This window comes from Apodemus sylvaticus, chromosome 7 (genome assembly GCF_947179515.1).
Source record: "Apodemus sylvaticus chromosome 7, mApoSyl1.1, whole genome shotgun sequence".
NCBI classification, from domain to species: domain Eukaryota; kingdom Metazoa; phylum Chordata; class Mammalia; order Rodentia; family Muridae; genus Apodemus; species Apodemus sylvaticus.
The window spans coordinates 23,118,785-23,137,304 of record NC_067478.1 but is presented as its reverse complement, the minus strand read 5'-3'; the positions used below and the strand labels follow the sequence as shown (position 1 = coordinate 23,137,304).

Genomic DNA, 18,520 nt, shown 5'->3' with positions numbered 1-18,520 from the left:
GCTAGAGCACCCATTGCCACACTGGTTCTCTTGAGATACGTGGCTGGGTCAGGAACATTATTGATAGTACAGTCAGTTGAGGGAGTTAACAGCACTCATTTTTTTTTTTTTTGAAAAAAGATAAATGGAAACTTGAAAAAACAGAAAGAACCCATTAGATAAAATACTGAAGATATTTCAGAAAAAAGGTAATGGTATTCAGGCAGGACTGGATTGGGAGAGAAGGGAAGGGGGAATGGCTAAATTAGGTGAGATTTTTGAGATCATGACTACAAATATGTTAAGATAGAATATCAGCTCTTTATCAGGGTCCCACAGATTCGAGATTGAGAAAACTGATGAAATTGCTTATGAGTACGGCTTGGAGTCCGCACCCTCTTTTAACAAGGCAAGCTAGAAACAGGCTCTGCAGAGAACACAATAGGAAGTCAATCAAAGGCTAGTAAACGAGATACTTTGCTGAAATAAATGTATCTACACAAGGACCTTCACAAATCCATACCCAAGTTCCTCCTGTGATGTGTAACGCACTTTGCAACCTTTGGGATAGATACCAGAGACATTTGATGTACTAGCTAGCTTAGCCAGCCCTGAAGACTATAAACAAGTTTAACGTTTCTAAGGAGATCTTGAAAATACAGCTGCCTCTGCCAATAAAAAAAAAATGAGTCAGAAATGAGGCTGATGACCTACAAGAACAAGAATTCACTTTTGTAGTGCGGAGTTATAAGCAGGCAGAAGGTTAGGAGGCTTGGTCAAGGACAGCTAAGGTAGAGAGCAGCAGGGAAGGGGTCAAGATCTACGGCTGGCCATTTCCTTTTCGGCTAGGATCCATTATTCGCACGTCCGTTAGAGAACCACTGAAAGCAGTCCTAGGCTGTGGGAGGAGAATCTAATTCCTAGCAGAGTCTATCTTCACAGTGTGGCTTCTCCTTTCTCACTAACTAGCCAATGCTGCCGCCTTATGCAAAGCTTGCACCTCGGCGAGGACCTGCTTTACAGAGGCAGGACGACGCCAATCGGCCTGGAGCGGTCACTGTTTCTTTTAGCTCCGCGGCAGGGGAAGTCCCAGTCCTCGAAACCTTTTCAACCTTGTTCTGGGAAAGCGCCTCATCAATAATAAACCGCGAATTCAGCTCTAGGTTGGAGACTCCCGCTAAACGGGGAGGGAGCAGGGCTCCGGGACCCGTTGGCACGGCTCGCCCCGATAACGGCGGGTGTGGGCGGCTGGCAGCCTCGGGGCGGGAGCGGAGCGCGGTCCCCGCCGGGGAGGGGCCTCAGCGGAAGAGCTGGGGGCGGACTCCTTCCCCGCTCTGGGAGAAGCTCTAAAAATGGCGGGCGGCAACCCAGCAAGCGGGTCGCGCAGGCGCCGCGGAGTCCATCCTTCCGCTCGCCTCGGGCGGCCCACGAGCCGTCCACAGCGCCCTCGTCCAGACGTCTCCGCGGCTCGCCATTGGCGGAGCGGAGCAGGAGCTTCGTGAGGGGGCGGGGCCGCCACGCAAAGGCCACGTTTCCCGCGCCGCTGCTGCGCGTGCGCGCCCCCGGAGGCGAGTGATCGCGCGCGCCCCCGTCCGAGGGCCCCTGCTCGCGCCTCAACTCCCTCCCCTTTCCGGGCAGGCCCGTCCTGTCAGCGAGGCAGTGAGCAGCGCGGCCAGCAGAGGGCGGTCGGGACCCAAGTCTGCAGCGGCGCCATTGGCGTGTGGAAAATGCCACCAGATGGCGGGTTAGGATTGCAGCTCCGTTGAAGGCGCGGCCCCCGCTCCCGAACCCCCGGCGACCACCCCGTAACAACCCCCCCACATCGGGAATAACACACCGGAGACTTTTGGGGGGAAACTAGGTCGACGGCCGACAGCGCCCGGATGGGCAGCTGAGGTGAGCGCGGGCGGCGGCGGCAGCGGCGGGGGGCGGGAAAGGGGGAATGCGGCGGCAGCGGCGCGGGGGCTGGAAGCGCCGATCCAAGATGGAGGCCGGGCGAGAGCTTGGGAGCGCGAGCGGCGAGCGGGCGGGCCGGCGCGGGCCCCGCGCGGGGGAGGGAGGCCGCGCGGGCCTGTGCGCTGCGCGGCGGCTGCGGGCGGGCGGGCGGGCGGGCGGGCGGGCGGCCGAGCGTCCGGGACCTGCTGTGGGCGCGGCGGGCGCTCCGCTCCCTCCACCCCTCCCGCGGGCCGCGAAAACGGTGCCCCCGCCCGCCCGGGCTCCACGGCGGTAGCGCGGAAGCCTTTGTGGCGCGCTCGGGCCCGCCGCCAAGCCCGCCCTCCGTCCCCCCCAGCCCCCCCCGCGCCCGGGCTCTCGGGACTCGCCCGCCCCGGGGCCAGCCTAGGCGGGCTGGCGCGAACGCCTTCCGCCGCCCTGCGTTTCTGCGGTGCTTCGGCGGCGGCGGCGTCACATGACAACGAGCTCGCTTCTGCCGAGGGTCCTGGGGGTCGCTCAGCCCGAGTGCTGTCCCTGGCCTCTGGTTGCTGGGGTGGGGTAGGGGGCTGAGGACCTGGGCCGACGGGGCGTCGCAGCCTGGCTTTCCCGCTATCCGCCGTCTGAGCTCCGGACCGGGGGCCTCCTGGTGAAACGTGCCCAGGCCGGAGCGCTGCCCCGCTAGTTTCCCAATCCCCCGGGAGATGAGGCTAATAAAAGTTGTTTTTCCTCTTCCCTGAAGGTGGGGGGCGGGATGGAGAGCTGGGAAACCCGAGTGCTTGGAGTTGGACCTGAGCCCCACTTAGCGGGGTCCGAACCGAGTGCTGTTTGTGTGCAGTGGGAACCACAACATTTTCTGGTTTTTGGATTGTCACGTCATCCGCTTCTGCCTACATTAGGATTGTTACTGATTCTTTCCACTTTGCAGATAGTCGTGTCCTGGGAGTGTTAAGCTGTGGGATGGTTTTGGAGCCCTACAGACCCCAAATAGTGCAGTTTGTGGTAGCGAGTTATTTGCTGTTGAAGTTGATGTTAAAATGAGGGGTACGTTTATTCTCTCCGGGTTGTGCTTAGAAACAGCTATATTTTACATCTAGCAAAAGTAGTGTTTGTGAAAGTATCAACATCTGCATAAAGTTGTACAATGTGTAACTTAATGGAATTTGTGACTTTACCTTTAGGTTGCCCAGTGTATTTTTTTTTTTATAGAAATTGCAAATTCTGGTGGCGAAGCACTCTTACGGAAATGTACAGAACAGTGGGAATAAAAACAGTTCGTGTATGATGGGTGATGGTCTTATAATGTATATAAATCAAGGCTAAAAATTTGATCACGAAATACTGAAAGAACATGGGATGATATTTCATTTGTTTTTAATTATGGGGCATGTAACACAATTTTTTTTTTTATCCAAATAAACTTCTAAAAGAAACCCCACAGGTGTTTTTCTTTGCATCTTAAAACTGTAATTTGGAGTTCTGTATGTTGGTTTATGCCTGAAATTCTGTGTCCCCAGAAGGCAGAGGCAGGGGGAATCATAAGTTAAAATTAGCAAGGACATTTTATGAGATACTGTTTTTAAAAAAGCAAAACAATAGAGGTCTAGTATTGTCCTTTTTGAAGAGATTAATACAGTTACTGTGTGGTTATCCCTTCCACAACCAACAGGATCTTATCGTGTAGCCCAGGCTGGCCTTGAAATCACTATGTATGCAGTCTAAGGTGGTCTTTAATTTAAGGCAGTTCTTTTCTTTAGCCTTTGGAGATTTTAGGTGGGTGCCAGGCCAGCCAATTCCTGAATGGCTCTTTGTTTTTTGTTTTTTTGTTTTTTTTCTTCAGAAAGGATCTTGGTATGTAGTTCAAGATGGCCTTGAATTTATAGCAATTCTTCTGTTTCATACTTTCAAATGCTGGGATTACAGCTACTCTTGGCTTTGAAAGGTTCTTTTAAAAACTCAAGCTGTGTTGCAAGGGTGAGAGCCTTGAACTGAAGTTTCTTGAGACATCTCCTAGGTTTGTGTTCTCGGTTTTCCTTTTTAAGTATTTAAATCTTCATTTCTAAAGTTGAGGTAAGCCAGTGGTTTTTTTACACATTGAAAACCCTTTTTAGCTAAAACTTTAAAATTTATAGTTATAATCTCTGTTTTCCTTGTTTGATTATAGATGCATATGTCTTAATCTCAGTACTATAGGAGATTTAGTGCATCTTTGTTAGCTTTTGGCCAAACCCTGTAATTATTATTTTATTTATTTTTGACATGTAGTCTTAATAGGCAGCAGTTCACAAAATGGCTACTATAGGAATCAGTGTCTCTGACTTCTGTCTCTAATTTCTGTAGATTTTAAGACCCCTTTCAAAAGTTAACCTGATTAGGTCAGGCTAAACTAGATAATCTTATGTAATTTCAGTTAACTATAGGGACACTAATTACACATACAAAAATACCCTTTTGCCTCTCAAGTATAATCATAGGAAAGTTATCTTGGTATATTTACAGAATCTCTCCCACTCTCAAGGAAAAGGTAGTGTGACTATCATTTATTTACTTCTAATGGGGAGTAAAATCTTCACATTTACACTTTTAGAATCTGAACATAAGGAAAAAAGACAAGGCTAAAATAGTAACCTCTTCTCCACCCTTTCTGTTCTCCCTTCCTTTCCCCGCCTCTCATTTTTTTCAGTCTTTTGCACTATTAGGTATGAACCCAGGGTCTGGCATATGTTAGAATAGCTATATTCTCTGTTCCTATTTTTATTTTTGATTAAGACAGGGTGCTATGTATCCCAGGCTGGCCTTGAACTCCCGACTCTCCTACCTCTGTCAGTCAAATGTTGGGATTACAGCTATGCTCCAATGCCATCTTTAAATTTATTTTTATTACAATTTTTTTTATTGCTTGTGAACATGCCGCTCTTATGAAGGTTAATAGATAACTTAAAGGATTTGATTATCTCCAACGTGTGATCTGGCATTAAATTGAAGATTTTCAAGATTGGCAGCAGTTGCCATCTGATGAGTCTTTTGTTTTGTTTTTTGTTTTTTGAGACAGGGTTTCTCTGTGTAGCCTTGGGTATCCTGGAACTCACTTTGTAGACCAGGCTGGCCTGGAACTCAGGAATCCGCCTGCCTCTGCCTCCCAAGTGCTGGGATTAAAGGTGTGCGCCACCACTGCCTGTCCGAAATGTGTAACCCAGGCTGGCCTTGAACTCCTGCCTCTGCCTCCTTCAGCAAATCTTACTGGCATGAGCCACCACAACCAGCCTGATGAGTCTTGTACCCCCTGCCCACCTTCCAGTCCTTGGGGGGGGGGCATAGGTTTTCATTATGAAACATACAAAATTCTCTCATATAAGCCATAGAATGGGATGATTCTTTATGTAGCAGGTAGGGTTTTGTCTTTAGAGAAGGAAGAGTTGAGTTTTCTCTCATTTGGTAGTTACAATACAGGATCCAACTTGTGCTGTACCACCATTACCTGCTTCCCTTGGGTTTTTAAGTTCCCCTCCCTCCCTCCCTCCCTCCCTCCCTCCCTCCCTCCCTGCCTCCCTCCTGTGTTGTGCATGAACTTGTGTACATTTGGTAGGTAGTGTCCTGTGGTGTGTATGCATAGGTCAGATGGCTTGTATGTGATCGGGCTTCCTCGGGCTTCCAGATTGTGGGAGTTGGTGGCAAGCTCCTTAAACTGCTGAGCCATCTTGCTTCTACATGACTCTTCAGTGGTTCTCTTTACCAGTCAGTACTTGAAGGACAGCTCAAGACCCCCCTCCCTGTTAGATTTTGTTTATTTTAGAAATTTATTGTGTATGTGTTCCACATTATGCATATGAAAGTAAGAGGACATCTTTGGAGATTTAGTTCCTTCTAGCATGTGGGATCTGGGCTCATCTTTACCTACTAAGCCATCTCACAGGCCCGCTCCCTATTTTTTAAAATTTAATATTTTTGTTTGTTTTCAGATGAAGTCTTGTTGATGAAGTTGATGAACTTCAGATGAAGTTTTTCCAGGTTGGCCTTCAGCCTGGTTATTTAATGTAGGCTGGGCTAGAAATGTCAATTTGAATCTTTCTGAGTGCTGCCATTACAGACATGTACAAACATGTACAGACATGCACAGTTACTGCTAATCCAGCCTTTCGCTTTTCATTGTTGGGAAGTTCTGCCTGCTTTATAGAGTATATTTTTTGTGCTGTGGTGGAAATGAGCAGCCAGTAAGTTGCGCAACCGATACTGTGGAGTTTTGCTGCTATTTGTTTGTTTGTTTATTTATTTTTTCCGAGACAGAAGGTTTCTCTGTGTAGCCCTGGCTGTCCTGGAACTCACTCTGTAGACCAGGCTGGCCTTGAACTCAAGAAATCCGCCTGCCTCTGCCTCGCAGAGTGCTGGGATTACAGGTGTGTGCCACCACCGCTCGCGGTTGAGTTTTGCCAGTTTTGCCGTTATTAAACATACCTGTTTTTATCTTTCTAGATGCTAACAGTTAAAAAATTTTTACATTTTAACTTAGTACAAACATATATGTAACACATATAATGAAAATAGCAGCTACTTATTGTGAAGTAATATTTAACCTTTGTGAAGAACACTTTATTTTCCACTTTTAGTGAGAATCTGGGTACAACCGAACAATGTGGTATGACTCAAAGTAGCTTGGGTTGAATTGTAATCAGGAAAGTACAAAGTAGAACTATATGGAACCAATTTACTTAAACTGGAAAACATTAAAAATTCTGATAATGCTATATGCCAATGAAATAGTCAAAGAAACAACATTTAAAAATTCTTGGGGCTGGAGAGATGGCTCAGTAGTTAAAGTGCACTGTCTGCTTTTCCAGAGGACCCACATTCTGTTCCCACCCACATGGCACTTCACAACTGTTTTAGGGGGATGTGCTACCCTCTTCTGTCTTCTGTTGGGTACTGTACACATGTGATACACTGACACACACACAGGCAGAACAATTACAAGTAATTAAATCTCTTAAAATTTTTTTCTTGAGCCAGGGTTTTACTATGTAGCTCTGTAACTGAAGGTGACTTAATAATAACTTAATATTAACTCATTATATTCTTGCTTCATCTTCCTGTGTACTAGTGTATCACCATGGCCTTACAGTACCACTTCTGGATAGAGTTTAAATTGGTAATAGTTATTATATGAAGTTATTTTTTCTTAATTACTAATTTTGAAGTATATTTGCTTTAAGTCTCAGTACTATATATTCCTTTATAGTCTAGATGAGGTAAATTAGTTTTTGGTTTTTGATGTTTTGATTTCTTTTTTCAAAGACCTAGTCTTTTTCTTACGTAGTTCTGGTTATTCTAGAACTCAATATGTAGACCAGGCTGACCCCAAACTCAGAGATCTGCCTGTTTCTGCCTCCAGGTACTGGGACTAAAGGTGTGCACCAGACACCATGCCTGGCTTTAAAATGTTTTATTATTTAATTTAATTAGATTTAGTTTATGTGTGTTGTGCCTTTGTGGAAGTCTATGTACCATGAATGTGCAGTGCCCACCAGAAGAGAGCATAGCATCCCTTGGAACGGGAGTTACAGATAGTTGTAAGTCCCATGTGGCTGCTGGGAATCGAACTTTGGGTCCTCTGGAAGAAGCAGTCAATGTTGTTAACCACTGAGCTATCTCTAGCCCTCAATAATGGAAATTCTTGTTTATGAAGATATGTGAAATGTCTATAATACTTTTATTTGCAGTAGCCAAACTTCAGAAAATAAGTTTCCTTCAACGACACTTTAGAACGGATAAATATATGTGCTTTTCAAAAGTTAAAAAGCCAACTTGGTAAAAATTATTTTTCCCTTTCCTAATTCTTTTTTAGATGTTCTAGCATCATTTTCATCTTTCTTTGTAGGCCTTTTATTTATTTATTTTTTAACAATTTATTTATTTGTTTATTTGTTTATTTATTTAATGTATATGAGTACACTGTAGCGGTACAGACGGTTGTGAGCCTTTATGTGGTTGCTGGGAATTGGATTTATGACCTCTGCTCGCTTGGGTTGGCCCCGCTTGCCCCGGTTAAGCTTGCTTGCTCAGTACCTGCTTACTCCGGCCCAAAGATTGATTTATTTATAATATGTGAATGTACTGTAGCTGTCTTCAGACACACCAGAAGAGGGAGTCAGATCTCATTATGGATGGTTGTGAGTCACCATGTGGTTGCTGGGATTTGAACTCAGGACCTTCAGGAGAACAGTCAGTGCTCTTACCTGCTGAGCCATCTCACCAGCCCTTTGTAGGCCTTTTATAAAACCTTTGTGATCAGCTTTCTTTCTTTCTTTCTTTCTTTCTTTCTTTCTTTCTTTCTTTCTTTCTTTCTTTCTTTCTTTCTTTCTTTCTTTCTTTCTTTCTTTCTTTCTTTTTTTTTTTTAATTAGGATGCTGGCCTCAAAAAATTAGCAATTGCTCCTGTTGACTAAAGGGGATTTTATCATATTGGTACTAATTTTCTTTTTGAATAACACCTCCTGGACCTGGGATTTTCTCTTTGTAAAGTAGTTTATTTATTTTAAGAGAGTAGCAGAGGCTGGCTTTTAACTTACTGTGTATCTCAGACTGTTCTCAAACTTGGAATCTTCCTGCCTCATCCTTCTGAGTACTAGGTTATACTTGGTTGATTCGGGAAGCAAATTAAAATAGTTTCTTAAAACATCTATGTGTTTTTATATCATTAGTGTGTTCTTTTAATCTTGACCAGTCCAGAGGTTCAGTTTATCTTTCCAAGCAACTTTACAAATTTTCTGTCTTTTCTATTGCATTTGTGTGCTGCTTAGTTGTTGGTTTTTTTTTTGTTTTTTTGTTTTTTTTTTTTGACACAGATTTTGTCACCTGGGAGGAGGGAACTTTAGTTGGAGAATTACCTCTATCAGATGGGCATGTTGGCATGTTTGTGGGGTATTTTATGGATTAGGGATTGATAGGGAAGTCCTCAACCGATTAGATGGGGCCATCCCTGGGTTCTGAGTTGTATAAGAAAGCAAATTGAACAAGCCATGGGGAGCAAGCCAGTAAGCATAGTCCCTTTGTTGGGTTTCTGCTTCAAGCTTCTATTTTGAGTTTCCTTTTGCCTTGGCTTTCCTTAATAATGGACTATAACCTACCTATAAGCTAAAATAAACCCTTTTGTCCTTTAAATTGCTTTTGGTCATTGTCTGATCATAGCAATAGAGAACCTAGCGAGGACAATTGATTCTTGTTCTTTATGATCCTCCCCCCTTCTTATGTAAAATTTTAGGTCATAGATTTTAGAGATTTCTCTTTTATTTGTTTGTTTATTTATTTATTTGAGATATTCTCTCTGTAGTCTAGGCTGGGCTTGAGCTCATGATAATGCTGTCTTAGCCTCCTGATTGTTTCAATTATGGACACTAGCCACCCTGTCTAGCCTGTATTTTCTTGTTTCCAATAAAAACATTTAAAGCTGTTGATACTCCTCTAAGTAATGCTACCTTCCATAAAGTATTTTACCATTATTCAGTTCAAAATAGCTTCCTGATTTGAATTGGTATCTTTCAATTTGATTACCTTTGGCTTACTTAAAAATATATTAATCCAATTTTTATATGTGAGAATTCTTTTTTTTTCTTTTTTAATTAGATATATTCCTTATTTACATTTCAAATGATTTCCCCTTTCCTGGTGTTCTCCAGTCCCTGAAAGTCCCATAAGCCATCTCCCCTCCCCTATTCCCCAATCAACCTCCTCCTGCTTCTCTGTTCTGGTATTCCCCTACACTGCATCAAGCCTTCCCAGGACCAGGGACCTTTCCTCCCTTTGATGTCCAACAAGGCCATCCTCTGGAGCCATGGGTAACACCATGTATACTATCTGGTTGATGTTTTTGTCCCTGGGAGCTCTGGGAGTACTGGGTGACTCATATTGTTGTTCCTCCTATGGTGCTGCAAACCCCTTCAGCTCCTTGGGTCCTTTCTCTAGCACCCCCATTGGGGACCCTGTGCTCAGTTCAATGGCTGGCTGAGAGTGTCCCCTCTGTATCTGTCATGCACTAGCAGAGCCTCCCAGGTAACAGCTATATCTAGCTCCAGTCAGCAAGTACTTGTGGGCATCGATAATAGTGTCTGGGTTTTGTAACTACATATGGATGGATCACTAGGTGGGGTAGTCTCTGGATGGTCTTTCCCTCAGTCTCTGCTCCACACTTTAATCTCTGTATCTCCCTCTGTGGGTATTTTGTCCCCCTTCTAAGAAGGACCAGAGTGTCCGTATTTTGTTCCTTCTTTTTGGCATCATTTGATAAGTGAATTGTGTCTTGGGTATTCCAGGCTTCTGGGCTAATATCCACTTACCAGTGATTGCATACCATGTGTGTTCTTTTGGATTGGGTTACCTCACTCAGGATGAGTGGGAATTCTTTAGATGTCTTATTGTTCCTGATTCTAGTTTAACTTTACTTTGAGTCTAAGGATTTTAATATATGTGAACTTAAAGTTTTTGACTTTATTAAGAGCTTTATCTCTCACAGTTAAAAAAACATGCATTTATGACTACTGGATGCTTTATTTTACAGAAATGGTCAAATGGTGATTTGAAAATACTGTTTTGCATTGTTGTTCTATTTTTAGTTTTGTTAGTGAAGACTGGCCTTGGACTCCTTGATCCTTACATCTCTATCTTCCAAGTGCTTTGATTACAAGTGTGCTTGACTATTTCTCCTGTTTTATTTTTAATTAATTTATTTTGTGCCTATCCTGATTATGAAAATGAAAGCATTTTTTTTTTCCCTTTTGGTTTGTTCAGACAGGGCTTCTCTGTGTAACAGAGCCCTGGCTGTCTTGAAACTTTCTTTGTAGACCAGGCTGGCCTCAAACTCACAAAAATCTTCCTGCCTCATGGTCATTCATAGTTGAAGGAAGCATTGTCATATGACGTGGTCTAGACAGCCATTGTTGAGTTCCCAATACTAGAGTCACTGTGTTAAATTTAAACTTCATCCTCTTCTTGGGGATGAAGTATAAACTTGGACAAAATTATTAATTTAGATTTTTCATGAAAATAGGAACTGCTAATATTTTGTGAAATAAAAATGAATATTCTATACTCTAATGTTTAACCATTAGTCTATATTGTATTGTATGCAGATCCAAAGAACATCAATCTTAAACCTAAAAAGTGAATACATGATACTCTAGATGAAATGATAAGGATAGTTTTCTGAAAATCAAATAATTTTAGCTCATGTGGAGATAGGCTTCGGTGAAACTAATGGATGATCGGAGAGCAAGTGGAAAGATAAAGGGCAGTGATTCGTGTTTCCTGCTTCTCAGTAAACGCATCTTGGAAATTGGAGTCCTGTTTTCTTTAGAGAGGCACAACATCAAGCAACACATAGGTGCTTCCTGCTGCCTAGGTCTGAGACTGTCTACTCATGTAACTTCAGCTGGTCTAGATTGCCATATTTAGACCAAACTGGTTGAATTTGTACCTCCGTTTACCATGTGCTGTGGTGTGCACTACCATGCCTAGTCATATTGCAATGATTTTTTACATTTGATACATTTGATGGCTTTCTTCAAGGTTATTTATGAATATTAGGCTTTGTAATATATTCTGTAGGAGTAAATAAATAAAAGGAGTAGGAGTAAATCTTTACCAAGAGTACCAAATTTTATAAATTTCCTCTGAGACTTAATTTGTAGATCAAATATGATAGCTGACTGTTTTTTCCTTCTGCAAATGGATCCAGAAAACAAAGTTGTGGTTGCCTGGTTTTCATTTTAAGTTACTAATATTTAAGATATTTTTATAAAGATGAAAATACTGTATTTCAGTATAGATTGTATGGTGTAAAATAGTGTAGGACTTCTGTCTTGGTTGGGGTTTTACTGCTGTGAACAGACACTATGACCAAGGCAACTCTTATAAGGACAACATTTAATTAGGTCTGGCTTATAGTTTCAGAGGTTCAGTCTATTATCACCAAGGCGGGAGCATGACAGCACCCAGGAAGGCATGGTGCAGGAGGAGCTGAGAGTTCTACAACTTGTTAGAAAACAAACAGGAGAATAATGTCCTCCACATGGCTAGGAGGAGGGTATTAAAGCTCACTCCCATAGTGACCCACTTCCTCCAACAAGGCCATCCCTACTCCAATAAGGGCACACCTTCTAATAGTGCTGCTCCTTGGGCCACACATATTTAAACCATCACAACCTGAGATCTGATTAAAAAGAAAAAACAAAAACTTAATTTTTAAGAAATCTGGGCATTGGAGACCAGACTTTTTTGCATGCGTGCTCGTTACTGAGTTTCACCCTAGCTTGATCTGATTTTTAACTACATCTGTACCTTTGGCTAGCTATATGTTTTGGAATAATTTCTTCTTTGAGCATCAGTTTATTTCTAATGAGTTTTTTGGACAAGGTGGCATTCTTTTTTTTTTTTTTTGGATTTGGTTTTTTCGAGACAGGGTTTCTCTGTATAGCCCTGGCTGTCCTGGAACTCACTCTGTAGACCAGACTGGCCTTGAACTTAGAAATCCGCCTGCCTCTGCCTCCCAGAGTGCTGGGATTACAGGCTTGCGCCACCACCACCCAGCCAAGGTGGCATTCTTATTAAATCCCTTTGAAACAATCATAAATTCTAATTTAGGTAATGAAGCTTTTTGGATGTTTGTAGTTTTTAAAGACCTAATTGTGACATTTTCCAGCTGTTTATTAGAATAACTCACATTCTCATATAGTTGAAAATTGTATAGAAGAAAAACAGCTTTTCCACTTAAAAAGATTTATTTTCAATGTGTGTGTGTATAATATAATGCATTATATTATAATGTGCACTCGAGTGGGCACACACCCACTCAAGTGCACAGGTGAGTGCAGGTGCCTCAGGAGGCCAGAGATGTTAGAGCTTCTAGAGCTGGAGGTGTAAGCTGCCTGACATGGTAAAGTGCAAGACCATGGCTTCATTTCTTGCCCATGAAGGCAAGAGGGAGAGGGAGGGGAAAGGGGAAGGGGAGGGGAAGAGAGGGAGAGGGGAGGGGGGAGAGGGAGAGCAGGAAAGGGAGAGGGAAAGGGACAGGGAGTGTCAGAGAAGCATATTCACTAGCACAAGCTTGTTTTGGAATGTATTGATAATTATATTTAATTTCTTGTGATCATGGTATTCGTCACAAAGAATTGAATGGACAGCTTGCTCTAGACTACATAGGAAACAAAAAAATCTATTTTTTTCATATTAGATATGGTTGTAAAATTTGCTTTCTCTACTGGCTTTATTTAGCTTTTAAGTAAAACAGAAACCTAAGCTCTCTGTTACTTACTAAGGTTATTAAAATTAAGCACTGTGTATTTGTTTTTCCTAAGCACTTTGTAAAATATGAGGGAAGAAGATAACATCATCTCATTAGGCATTTGAATCAAAGCCCTGGTTTTGTGAAAGTGCTGTCAAGGATTATTCTTACTAGCCATAGTGTAGAAAAGCCAAAATAATATACTTAACAGCCCATCTGTGTTTATGTCTGAATGGTGGTGTATGTGTGTTTGCATGTGTGTGTGCACATGTGTGGGCTTGTGCATGCATGTTTGGAGGCCTGATACAGACAAGTGTGTCTTCATTGCTCTCCACTTTATTTGAGGCAGAGTCTCTTTCTGAGCCTGGAGCTTCTAATTTCAGCTAGTCTTGTTAGCTAGCTTTGACTCCATTATTCCTGCCTCCTGAATGTTGTGATTACAATATGCTGCTACACCTTCCTGATGTTTACATGGATTCTAGGGTTGTGAACTTCTTTCTAGTCCTTATGCTTGGATGGAAAGTGCTGTGCCTACTGAGCCATTTCCCCAACCCCAAAGTTCCACTTTTAGAACTGTTCAGGTGAAGTGGTGATAGAAGGAGACTTTTTTTAAGAGCAAGAACATCCTTTCCAAATATCTATTATAGGTATTGTCCTTGGGTCTTTAAATACATAGCCATTATTTATAGACTATAGTGTCAAGTGACTTAAATAGATTATATGTTACTTAGTTTGTATATTACCTTTCAGAAAATTAGTTTACAGATGGGGGCTTCATTAAGTTCTTTTTCTTTTCTCCCCTCTGTTCCAAGAGGGAAATGATAAATCTAGGTGGGAATGAGATGGTGGTGAAGCTGAGGTTATCACTGATGCAAACTCAACTATCACTTAAAAGTTCTCCACATTAAAGATTTGTTCATTTAACCTAAGCTATATACTGGAAAATCAGGCTGACAAATCTCATACTGTGATTCCTCCTGGGGAATAAATGAGGTAATGTGGTGATAATAAGGAAATGAGAATGAGAAGTTAAGTGGAGATTGTCACAGAACCTAAGCAAGAAGAGAAGAGGCACAGGAAAGAACGAAGACCAAAATCTGTAGCACAAACAATCATGGTATGCCAGGAATTAAGAAACCTGTAGTTATGGTGGGGAGAACATGCAGGAAGAATGTAATGGCTTCACATGAGGTTGGAGTGGTAGACTTTAGATTGTGTACGGTGTATTTGAAATAGGTCTTTGAGTATGAGTTTCATTGTAAAAATCAAAAGCTGTGGGAGAGTTTTAAGCAGAGGAATATTTACAAATATTTCTAGAGTCTGAGACTATACAATATTTGCTTAGCATGCCTGGAATGCTAGGTTTGAATCCTTGCACTAGCACAGACAATAATAACAAACCTAGCCAAACAAAAACAAGAATAATAAAAATTCCATCTTGTTTTCTTATTTTCTTGATTTTGCTTCCTAGAGCACAATTAGTAATGTCTGCAGATAATATTGGTGCATAAAGCTTCATGGGATGGTATGTTACATCAGAGGGTAGAATTTTAATAGGTGGAATAGTTTACTGTAACAGTTGATTGCTTAAAATAGCTCTACAACTAAGGTTGAGAATCCGTGTTTTACTCCTGTGTGAATATTGGAGTAAGCAAGGAGATGGAATATGAAAAGAGAAAGGGTAGGTAGATTGTTCAGTAATCTGGTGATAGATACAGTGCCATGGACAGTTGTGATTATGACAAGAGCCAACAGTTAAAAAACTGCTCTGATATTGTAAGAGTTGTAGAGATAGGTATGTTAATAGAGAGGTATTGACAGCAAAAACAATGAAAGGGAAGAAAGGTTTAGCTCAGTTCATAATTTTAGAGATTAGTCTGTTCTGGTGGAGTGGTGGGCAGGGAGAAATGAATGCTTGTATATCTTGATTTTTGCCCCCACCCCCTTTTTCATTTACATCCCCTTTCCCATTCATGGGATAGTACTGCTTGTCCTTCCCCTTTAGGGTTATCATATCTGGAAACATCCTGACAGACTGGTCTAATTGTTGACTTTACAAATTGAAGTGCCATTTGATTTTGAGTGGGTTGACAGTTGAGATTAAACATCATAAGAAGTGTTTCTGACTAATAGTTAATGGTAGTGGTATCCTATAATGACACACTGAGGGAAATAACTGGAATGGGGGGGGTTTCTGACTTCTAAATAGTCATTTATTTTTGTGTATTTGTGTATGTGGGTGTGCACTACGTAAAGTGCTTATGTGGTGGTCAGGGCTACCTCAGGTTTTTAACTTTACGTTTTGCTGAAATCAGGGTTTCTCTTCTTGTTTGCTATTGTACCATATACTCCAGGTTGGTGACCGGCTGTGGAGGAGTGTCATATCCCTTTGCTTCCAATTTAGCTAGGAGTGCAAGGGATTGCAGATTCTCTCTCTCTCTCTCTCTCTCTCTCTCTCTCACACACACACACACACACACACACACACACACACATACACACACACACACACACACACACACACGGAGTGTAAGGGATTACATATACACATTTACATGCACGTGCGTGTGCATGCTACTATGTGACATTTTAACATGGTTTTCATGAATCTGAACTCAGGTTATCATGCTTACATGGCAAATGCTTTCAGCCGCTGAGCCTTCTTCCCAGTTCTGTTCTGATCTTATTTTACTGAATGTGAGTTGCTATTAATAGATAAGAAAGAAAATAAACTTTTGTAGTCTACAATTTGTCACATTGGCCACTCAGTGCTTTTAGATCTTTCATCTGTTTGTTGTAGTTTTTCTGTCTTTGTACTGCTTTAGCATCTAATAGGATACTCTTTTGTATGTACTTTTAACAAAATATCAGTGTTTCTACTTTTGGATTTTTTCAAAATCCCATAAATCACTTACTGCTTTTCAAAATACTCATGCATGTTAGACTGTTTAATTCTAAATTTGTTTTTCTTACTGCTTCTTTCAGTATTTTTTTTTTTTTTATAGATTGTTCTGTTTCTCCTGTTTCTGAATTTTTGAGCATTTTTGTCTATTGCAGTCTATTCTGGTTCCTTTTCTATATGGCGGTGGCGGCGGCGGCTGCTGCTGCTGCTGCTGCTGCTGCTGCTGCTGCTTCTTCTTCTTCTTCTTCTTCTTCTTCTTCTTCTTCTTCTTCTTCTTCTTCTTCTTCTTCTTCTTCTTCCTCTTCTTCCTCTTCTTCCTCTTCCTCTTCTTCTTCTTCTTGTTCTTCTTGTTCTTGTTCTTGTTCTTCTTGTTCTTGTTCTTCTTGTTCTTGTTCTTCTTGTTCTTGTTCTTCTTGTTCTTCTTCTTGTTCTTGTTCTTCTTGTTCTTGTTCTTCTTGTTCTTGTTCTTGTTCTTCTTGTTCTTGTTCTTCTTGTTGTTGTTCTTGTTGTTGTTGTTGTTGTTGTTCTTCTTCTCCTCCTTCTCCTTCTGCTCCTCCTCCTCCTCATTATTATTATTATTATTATTATTATTATTATTATTATTATTATTATGTGTTTTGGTCTCTTCTCTTTTCTTTTCTTTTCTTTCAAGACAGGTTTTTCTCTGTGTAATCCTGGCTGTCTTGGAATTCTGTTTCTCTTTATAGACCAGGCTGGCCACAAACTCACAGAGATGCACCTGCCTTTGCCTATCAGGTTCTGGGATCAAAGGTGTGTGCCACTACCTCCTGCCCATGTGTTTTATTATTTATTAGAGGAGTTTTGTAAAGATTGCTTATATTGAGTGAAGAGAATACTGGCTTACCTAGGGATGGAAATCTAAACTTTCTTCATCTTAATTATTTAATCTATCATGCATACTTGTTCTGCTTAAGATAAAAATGAGTGGATTTGTATTCTGGGGACCTGGATTGTAATCCAGATTAGTATTTTGAGGAGCAGTATGTTCTGTTGTAAATCACTTTGACCTTACTGCTTCACTTGTATTGGGAATAAGTATGTATGTCCTCTTCATTCAAGGACGTTGGCTAGTAGATGACTAGCTAATAAAACAATGTTCTGTAAACATTAATATGTTCTCTTTTCTATTGGGAATATATCTGTGCATGCAGATTTTTCAGCATTTATTCAGTTAGTAAAAGAGGAAGTTTTTAGAGGTATGCAGTGAGGCAGAAAGTGTCTAGGGAAGACTGTCAGTTCTTAATATGAAGAACACTGATAAACTATTTTGCTAGAATTGTTCCTCAGAAATTATGATTTACACCTAGATATGTAAGGCCTAGATGACTGTAATCAGGTGTGCATAATAGGGTGTCTGTTTACCAATTTATATTGAGAAATTAACTTACAAATGGACTGCTTGTGTTGACCAGTGCCTTTGTTGTTGTTTATTGGTAGGGAGACCTATCTATATCAAAAGCAGATTGTATCTGAAGATTGATTGATAAACCTGGAATGGTCTCAAAGCAGTGTCAAAATTATTATACCCCAAGTACATTGACAAATCTATCTGCACAGCAGCAGATCTGGGTCAGGGCATTCTTTAGGGATAGTGTGGGAGATACAAGCCCAACTTAGTGTGGGCTAAGTGTATTTAAACACCCCTCCTCATTCATTTGGTTTGGTTTTAGCTTCAACTAGTCACAAACAAGATTTGCACCCTGGTTCTCATGTCACCTTTTTTTGGATTTTGTATATTTACTTACTCCATTCTAGAGATCATTTATCCTTTTATGTTTGGTTCTTCATGATTTTACTTTTCAGTGTTGACTTCAGTTTTAAAAGAGCCTTAACTATGTGTCCCGTGTACTGCTTCATGTGTGGATTCAATTTATTCTTTTAGAGTTGAGAGAGATAAATTATTTCCAGTACTTCTAGTACATCTTTGCTTTGGAAATAGACAGTAGTCCTGATCTTTCTTACCTCTTGCCTTTCTTTTTGAAAAATACTGAGGTATACTTTATTTAGTGTACAATTATCTTGCTTTAAGTTTATAATTTAGTGATTCTTAGGTATAATAATTTGGAAAATTATGATCACCACCACTATCTAATTTTAGAATGGAAACTTTTCATTGTCCACGAAAGAAAAGTCTAGTCTCATCTGTAGTCACTTCTCATTTCTGCTCCTGCTTCCAAACAAATACTTGTCTGCTCCTACATAATTTGCTTGGCTTTTAATAATAATTGAGATCATATAATATAGCCTTTTTCATTTAAAGCATTTGAAGATTATTCATATTATACTGTTTCATTACTTTTTTGAGATAGGGTTCAATATATTGTGACGAGTATTTTATTTTGTTAATTTATGTATCAACTGTTGGGCTTCTCCTCCACCCCTCTCCCATTTCTCTCTCCGCATTTCTCTTCTCTCTTTCTT

The 18,520-nt window shown here is 41.2% G+C and overlaps 1 protein-coding gene across 4 annotated transcripts in view; it reads left to right on the top strand.

The window, feature by feature from the left end:
* Window positions 1-18,520, top strand: part of Stag1 (stromal antigen 1) — a 757,688-nt gene that overhangs the window by 421,536 nt on the left and 317,632 nt on the right. For 2 of the 4 annotated variants that reach the window (XM_052187534.1, XM_052187536.1), the window contains exon 1: window positions 1,782-1,875. The exons of 1 other annotated variant lie outside the window; for it this stretch is intronic. The gene's annotated coding sequence lies outside the window, so the exon portion shown is untranslated. Of the gene's footprint in view, window positions 1-1,778; window positions 1,876-18,520 lie in introns of those variants that run through there. One more of the 4 variants, XM_052187535.1, reaches the window with a different exon arrangement.